The sequence below is a fragment of the Malaclemys terrapin genome, chromosome 1 (assembly GCF_027887155.1).
Source record: "Malaclemys terrapin pileata isolate rMalTer1 chromosome 1, rMalTer1.hap1, whole genome shotgun sequence".
NCBI lineage: Eukaryota > Metazoa > Chordata > Testudines > Emydidae > Malaclemys > Malaclemys terrapin.
The window spans coordinates 202,156,735-202,164,148 of record NC_071505.1 but is presented as its reverse complement, the minus strand read 5'-3'; positions in this window follow the sequence as shown (position 1 = coordinate 202,164,148).

The window sequence follows — 7,414 nt, the reverse complement described above, 5'->3', positions numbered from 1 at the left end:
CTCAGTGGAGACTCTCATTCCTCTCGGTCATAGGGTTATTATGATGATGCCGTTGCAGCTTGCATGGAGGACAGTAGGAGGGGATTTAAATGATGGCCGGAAGGAAAGGCTGGATGAAACCTCCACAGACCCCGTTCAGATTAACTCAGATTCCTGAATCCCTGCTTTGGGAGACTTGAAAACAGCCAAATTGATTTTTTTTTCTTCTTCCAAAAAAAATGCCTTAAACCTTGAGCTACGAGCTTGCAAGCCACATTTTGGTCCAGAGTGAAACAAATCCCTGCAAATAAGGGTTTTGCTAATTAAGAACGAGGGGCTTTGTTCTCCTCTCCCCGGCACTAATTTTATACTAGTACAATAACATTGACGTGGATTTACTCCTGATTTACGCTTGTGTAACTAAGAGTAGATCATGCTCAATACTGGGGTCTGTTCTTCCCAATGATAACCAAGGGATTTTTTTGTTTGTAAACTCCTATTAGTATGAAGAGGAGAAAAATCTCTGGGCAATTGTGCGCTCTCTGGCACAATCCATACTATTAATTATCATGCTTATTATGGCAGTGCCGAAGGGCAATCTGAGAACTAAGCCCCGTGGTGCCAGATACTGTACAAATATAGAATAAGACCCAATCCCTGCCCCAAAGAGCTTCTAGTCTAAATAGACAAGACACAAAGTGGGGGAAGGGCTATACCACACAAACATTGAACAATAAGATGGCAGCAAATGGCATGTTGGTTCTGCAATATGTTTATTATTATTTTTATTTTTTTGTCCTAGTAATGCTGATTGAGCACCATTTAAGATTGATTCCAGTACCTGAAAATAAATGATGACTAACTAACGGCTATTTGGGATAAAAACAGAAGGAGATTTTGCCTCCACCCTGCAAAGTTGGCTTCCTCTTTAGGAGGAGATGCTACAAAGATGCTCCCACTTGCTGATCGCACATACAAAATTAAGATAATGACATGCGATCGTCATGTTAAGGCGCCCTTGCAAGATTTAATCTGAGAATTCCTCAAGGAATGCAAAAATCAAGTGACTCTCAGCCTATGCTTTACTAGACCAAAAGGGAACGCTCTTCATATAAACCTGTTGCAATTTAACTAAATATTTGTATTTTTATTGGCGCTCATTACAGTTGTATTCAATGGAGAAGGGACATCATGGAGCTGATGTGAATTCTTCTCCTAGCAGCATGCATCCCTGTTGAGATTTGGAAGGGGGACATGCCACAAAGAATAGCTGTTCCCTATTCCCAGTTCTCTTCTGAGCTACAGAGCCCCAACCTGCTCAGAGTCTTACACGAAGGTTTCCATCAGCTTGGGAGGATCATTCTTCAGAATTACTTCTCCTCCTGCATCTGCACTCTGTTACCTTTAGCTTCTGTTCCCCTCCACCAACACAAGTGAAATGTTGCTCACTGACCCACGGTGTTGAGCCCCACCCTCACCCCCTTGGGTTGTGTGCAAACCTAATGCTGCTTCTAACTCCAATGACATTCTAATACAATGTGACTTTTTTATTATTTTTGCCTGAGGAAAACACTGTAGTTATTGTTAATTGTGCTTTGTTGCTAAATTATTGTTGTTTGTTTTCGCTACATTAGTTATTTTATGTTTCAGAGGCATTTGCAATATTCTGACTTTTTATTTTTCAAATTTGGGCATAATACATACTATAAGGCCTTGGCATATGGACTAGTTCCCTTACAACAAGCTTGAATGATTAGGCATAAAAAACAGTTACGTGAAAACTAGAAGAGATGTACGTAAATCTCTGTAGAACAGATACAAATTATCCCGTGGATTTCAGCAGGACTCAGACAAATTGGTCCACAAATTTCTTTAACATTTTAAACAGATTTCTACTGACCATGGTCATTGTAGCCTGAAGTTACAGTACTGATCATCTGAAACTCATCAAGAGACGTCATTTATAATGTTAAATTTCCTTAGGGTCATTTTGGATTTGAAGCAACAAACTTTCTTGGGTCCAAGTTTAGTATACCTTGACAACAAGTTACAAAGAGACAGGATGAGATGGCCATGTTAACTGTATGCATTTGCATTACCACCCTAAGTGAAGTAATCATTCCACAACTGTAGACAGAAAGCAAAAATATATATTAAATACGAACAGAATAAAACTTAGTAGCCCCTCACCTGCACCAGTTGACTATACTCAGGGCCAGCCCTAGACCAAATGGCGCCCCAGGCGAGAAGTGTCTTTGATGCGTCCCCCCTCCCCTCCATTTGTTGAACTTTTGAATACCTTATGTTTATTGCATTTGTAGCCCATTTCATGACTTTGATACATGATTTGCACGTATGATTTATCACAGGGCACGAAGGAAGCTCTTTGATTCAGCACAAGGATCCTTACCTGGATGCCACTGTTTCTTCCTTTCATGTTCGCACCGTTGTTGTAGTCTTGGCCATGGCACTCCTGAACTTTATTTTATTCTCATTCAAAATGTTCATAAACAGTCCTGTTAGATCTTTTCCAGTAGAATTGTCCACAGACCGGAAACAGATAAAATGTTCCTTTATTTGAATACAGCCATCCTAATAGTCAACAAATCTTACTGTAAATGATATCTTTTCACTGTGACTAATGTTGGGAGTGCAGTCCGTTATTATGGTGTAGCACTTCTCTTTGCCAAGTCACATTAACATCTTATCGAGTACCTTCCTTGCCATAAGGTCAATCAATTCGTTTTGAATTGTTTTGCTGCAGTAATAGTCCATAGCTTCTTTACAAATTACTCAACATAGAAAAGTTCTACCAAACCAAGGAAATTATTGTTATGTTCAGTGAACAACTTATCCAATGAGCACCAGAAAGCCAAATTATTCTTTGCAAGGAAGAGGGTAGTTGAGATCAGACGCTTGAGCACGTTCCTCCGGTGCTGGGTTTCTACATTAATAATGTGCTGGTTTTCTGCATCTAGGCATTTATTCAGCTTGAGCCTGGATTTGACCTCCATTCTTTTGGAGTAGGCTGTAAAATGGCTGGGTGACTTTTCATGTCGCTTCAGAGCATCAGCTAAATTATGCCAGTAATTGTACCCGGAAAGCATAAGCAATGATTTGACATTCTTATAAAATATTTTTAAACAAAACCAGAACACTTTGTCAGTTGATTTTGAGTAAACTAGCCAACGCTGATTCAGTTACTCACCAATCTCGAGCACTCTTTCACAGTGTGACTTTGAGAAGTGTCACTTCTGATCATTTACTGGAAATGTCATATCCTCCATTTTGCCCAGCCTGTTCAAAATTGTACAATGAATATCAGCAGAATTTAGGATCGCAGGCCATAAAGTGGGATCTGATGTATCGATTTGTGGTGTACAAATTTTCTCACTCCTGTTTCTGTCATCATGTGATGCTGATTCTTCTTTATTGCTTCTCTCCTTTTCATGTAAACCAGATTTTTCTTTATGATCACTCTCTTTTATGCCGCCAAGAAAACTGGATGATTCTCCATCGCTTTCCTCGCATTTCCATTCCTTATCTTCAGGTAAATCTGCTAATTCCTTAGTAATAGGACTTCCATCATTTATGCTTCGCTCCTCAATTTATTCTGCTCTGGGACAATCGCTACTGCCTAAAGTCCAGTCTATGTTGTTCTGTTTCAGATATTTTCCCATCAAATTTGCCCCCTGCTAGATTGCAATTGAGCTTTTTGCTTCCCATACTGAGCTTCTGAAGGCTTCTTCAGGGGCATCTTTTATTTTCTACAGCGGGGAAAACAGACAGGATAAGAGAGAGCAAAAGTCTATGTTCCGCAGTCTTAGAAAGTCATCAAACATTACATATTAAACATGGCAAAAGAAGTAACAGTATTGCTTTTATATTGTTGATAGAGGTTCAATAGATATCTCTGGTGTCTCATGAAATATGTCTTTTATTAGTCATTACTTACACTCTTCAAGTCTTAAAACAAAAGTACCCTTTTACAAGTACACAATAAAACAAGGTTCACAGTATAGCAGCTGGGCTCTCACTTCGTTCTATCTCAATGACTGACCAGCGATGCCCTGCCCCTTATATATCCATGAGGGCATGGCTGACAACATTCTCGGAGATTCGAGGAAAACGTAGTTTTCAGAAAGTCTGGAAGGTTCCATGGGATTCTACAAAGGTCCAGAACATTCTAGGAAGTTAATGAAAAATAAATTCCCATACAGAATATCAGAAACATTTTACTTCAAACATTCTATTTTCCCTTTTGTCGCTAACAATTAAAACAACACCCCGAGCCTGGCACTCACCAATCCAGGCACCCAAGCAGTTGCCTGGGTCACCTGCCCCTAAATCTGGCCCTGGCTATACTGAACTATAATCGATAACACATACAACAGATTACAAGAAAAAATCAATTGCCTAAGCAATATGAGATATTGCTTTTGAAGGACCTACCCAAGCGGTACTCCCAGGGCTAAAACTATAACACTTAAATATATGCATATATTTAATCACTTTTCTCTCACAAAACCTCATGTTATTTTACAAACATTGTGCAGCAGAACTACTTCATGACTGATGAAGTGTAGCCATTGATGGGTTGCAATGGGCCAATAACTGCTATTTTGTGCGAGCATGCATACAGCAAAACTGTTAATGAAGATTGTTTCTTTGATTACCATTGAAGAGGGAATTAAGACTGGCCTTAGTGTCTGGTCTATACTGAAATTCAAGCAAGATACCAAGCTTATCAGCCTATTCTTGAAAAGTGCAATGTAACTATTAATGTCAGAGAGCAGAGGACATCAGAAGCATGCCTCATATAGTTCTCTTTAGCACTATGCATATCACCGCCTCCTTAGAGGTCTCCCATGGAAGGCCCTGATCCTGCAAGGTGCTGAGCGCCCTCACCTCCCATTGACTTCAGTGAGAATTAAGAGACTTTCTTGGCACCTTACATGTGATGCTGTGCAACTTGTAGTACTAACAAACCGGACTAAGCTTAACTTCAGAATTTTTTTTAGCTCCGAGTACAAGATGATATGACCAAGACATTGAATTTATTCTGTCTTCTGGTGTCCTTTGCATCTTCATAGAGTTTTGAGATACCTTCATTTTAATCCCCCCATCAAGACCTTGTATGACAGGAATTCTCCTTCTTGTTGAGGAGGTTTGGACAGGATTCCCTTTGCACCCTCCCTTTCAGTATGTTCCTTATCTATCCAAGAGTCTATGCTGTACAGTGATGTTAGGCACACCTGCACCACCAGGTTCTGAATGCATGAGCTTCCTCATTGCTCACAGCCCTTGCTGGACTGAGGAGTGAGATAAGGACAGGAACAAGCTGGGTTTCCCGTATTTCAATGCAGTGCATATCCATAACACTGGTCTCACCCTAAAGCCGGGGTTCTCAAACTGGGGGTCGGGACCCCTCTGGGGGTCGTGAGGTTATTACATGGGGGGTCGCGAGCTGTCAGCCTCCACCCCAAACCCTGCTTTGCCTCCAGCATTTATATTGGTGTGAAATATATAAAAAATGTTCTTAATTTATAAGGGGGGGGGGGGTCGCACTCAGAAGCTTGCTATGTGAAAGGGGTCACCAGTACAAAAGTTTGAGAACCACTGCCCTAAAGAATAAACAAATGGTACTGAGGATTAAACTTTGTGCCACAAATGCATGGGATCACCTTCTGCCAACAGCAGGAAGAAAGAATTGCACACACATACAATATCTATACCTATAGCTATTTCATAATTGCATGTTATTAAAGTCATAAACATATGCTTCCTTATTTCATTCTGATGCAGGAGTGCTGCAATAATCAAATGTAGCAAGGCTCATGTTAATGATATACAGCATATCTGCAAGAGGCTGTTTATACTGTTTATTAAATTGATCAAAATATAAGGAAGTAGAAAAAAATGAAGCAGTTTGTTTTACCCAGTGAAGTTTGGCCTCTATACAGATTTATCCCAAGTCAAGGGGTTGGACACATGCCTACATATTCTGAAGAAATATGAAATTAGCTAACCATATTTAAGTTTCAGGCAGACTATACAAGATATATATAAATGCATTATGTTGCATTTCATCTTCCATTTTGTTGCCCAGTCACCCAACTTTGTGAGATCCCTCTGTAACTCTTCACAGTCAGTTTTGGACTTAACAACCTTCAATAACTGTATATCATCTACAAACTTTGCCACTTCACTGTTCACTCCCTTTTCCAGATCATTAATGAATACATTGAATAGTAGTGTTTACCTCTCTCCATTGTGAAAACCGACCATTTCTTTAAAACAAACAAGAGGAAGTACTTTTTCACCCAGTGCACAATTAACCTCTGGAACTCATTGCCATGGGATGTTGTGATGTCCAAAAGTATAACTGGGTTAAAAAAAATAGATAATTTCATGGAGGATAGGTCCATGAGTGACTATTAGCCAGAATGGTCAAGGAGGCAAAACCATGCTTGGGGGTGACCCTAAACCTTTGACTGCCAAAAGCTAGGAGGGGGAGACAGAGGTGGATCACTTCAACTGTCCTGTTTTGTACACTGTCAGAAGACAGGATACTGGACTAGATGGACCATTGGTCTGACTCAGTATGGAAGTTCTGATGCAGGCAACCACCAGCAGCACAGGGAATAGCAGCAGGTTCAGCTGGAATGATGGGTGTGAGTGCTTTGCTGCTACTCATGTTGATTAGATATATTTCACTGTATTGTTGAAATCATGTTCTTTCTGACTGACTGGTTTTTCTGTGTCTCCCATCATCTTCACTCCCAAACCCCAAATGTATATATGCATATGTAGGTTGAATTTCAGTCTCTCCTCTGTCTCACAGGCTGCACAGCCATTCTGCCCCAAGTTTGCACTATGCTTTGTGTCTCTCGATTTTCACTATAGTCTATGGTCACTCATTCTGTGTTTGATAACTCTGCCTTAGCTTTGTGCATTTCACAGTGGCATAAGGTAGTATGGTAGTATGCTAGCTTGATGCTTTTCATCTGTTCTTCCCAGTAACTTGAATATGAATGTTACAAGGTGTGGGCTCATGTCCAGAAAAATTAGTTTTTGACTTGTTAGTTTTAGTGTGTGACTTGCATGCTAGCTTGTCGTTTTTCATCTGTTCTTCCCAGTAACTTGAATATAACTCTTACAAGGCGTAGGCTCATGTCCAGAAAAAAATAGTTTTTGACTTGCCAGTGCTTCCTTGCAGTGGACAGACCATTTGTTGCTGCGGTTGAGGTGGCACCAGAAAGTTCATGGTGGCTTTTGTACGTTGGCTAGGAGTTGGAAAGGAAAATGTCTTAGTTTAATTTGGCAGCTGTTTTCCTGTGTGTGCATTCCCTGCAAGTGCTTTAGTTAGCTGTGCTTCTTTTCTGCCTGTGGCCAGGTGTCCATTAGGTGTGTGTGTGCCTTAGGAGTGATCCTG